The sequence below is a fragment of the Mastomys coucha genome, unplaced genomic scaffold (assembly GCF_008632895.1).
Source record: "Mastomys coucha isolate ucsf_1 unplaced genomic scaffold, UCSF_Mcou_1 pScaffold7, whole genome shotgun sequence".
Classification (NCBI taxonomy): domain Eukaryota; kingdom Metazoa; phylum Chordata; class Mammalia; order Rodentia; family Muridae; genus Mastomys; species Mastomys coucha.
In genome coordinates this window covers 64,225,384-64,226,862 of record NW_022196913.1, presented here as the reverse complement: position 1 = coordinate 64,226,862, position 1,479 = coordinate 64,225,384, and positions in this window count along the sequence as shown.

Genomic DNA, 1,479 nt, shown 5'->3' with positions numbered 1-1,479 from the left:
ATGTGTTTTGATTGTTATATCTTCCTGCTTGGTTGACTCCTTTGTCAGCATCGATTGTCCTTTATTTGTTGTGATGGTTGTGACCTGAGGTCTGTTTTGTCTGCTTTATTCTTTCTCCTCTGTTGCTTGGGTCTTAAATGTCAAGTGAGTCACTGCTCTAGCAAATGGCATCCTTAAGAAGTTTATCTTTAACCTGTTCCTCCATTAGACTTTTGCACTGGGGAACTCAATCTATTCAAATCTAAAATAATTGTTGATAGAGAAAGTTCCACTATTTCTGTTTATCATTTCCTTTTTATTAGTCTTGGAGGTTTTTTATTAAATTTTCTGGGTTTTCACAAAGGACTTCATGAGATATTGTTGAGTTTAGGGGAGGAGAGCCTCAGGCTTTCTTCTCTACCACCGTTCTAATATTTACCCTGTACATTTCTAATATTCTCATAGGGCCAGCATTTCAAGGTCTCATTTCAAATATGAGTCTCTTGGATCCTATGGCCACCCAGTCCCAGGGTCTATCATATTCCCAGAACTCAGGTTGGTGCATGCCCATAGGAGGCCTCAATTAAAATCTACCAGAGGCTACTATTCTTTACTGCACCACACTGTGTAGCCCATGAGCTTCCTTGGTTGTGGCTAAAGATGGAATCAAGGACCCTGCTCCCTCCAGGAGACTTATCAGAAGAGAGTATAGGAGAGTATCAAAGCCAGAAGACAGACCTCTTTCATGAACTGCTTGATTTTTCTGAGCTGTAGTTTTTTTTTCCTGCCTGGTGGGATTAGTATGGTATTATTTCAACTGATTGCTGTATAGTCCCAGATGTACCCTGTGTGTAACAAATGAGCATAGCACATTTTAGTTCCTGGGATTAGCCCATCTGGCCTAAGCACAAAGCTGTGCCGAGAAGAGCACTGTAGATTTAGTATCCTGTGACCTCATGATTTCCTTCTTAGCCTCAAACTTGCCCTGGTGATAGTCCTTGTTTAAAAAAGTCATCTCGGCTACCATGCAGGCAACCATAGCTTGAAGCCGGTGCTCGTGTATAAAGTCTCAGCTAAGGAACATGGGTGGCCGTGGGGCTTCATCCAGGTGAAGCGGCTGTCCAGCCCTGCAGGCATGCAGAATGTCACCATCACAGCTGTCCCCTGCTGAATGAGGGGTAAAGTTTATGCACAAGATGCATAAAATTAAGTCTTAAAGAACTTTGAAAAAAAGGTTAGATGAAATTACCCTGCATGAGTGGACAGTGTTGCTCTGAGAAAATATGGGTCAGTAAGTGAAAATTGAAGCACAAGGCATCAGGTACCCTCTATGAATTATGGGTCAGGAAAAACCCCAGAGGAACACAAAACAACACAGGCTATTGCTACTGCCCTTGGCTGTTCAGAATAAATGTGGTAAGATCCAGTTGCTGAGGACACCAGCCATTTTGAATGCTAGTGGGGAAGCATGGCAGTAGGCAGCCGTGGAGGCCGGAACAG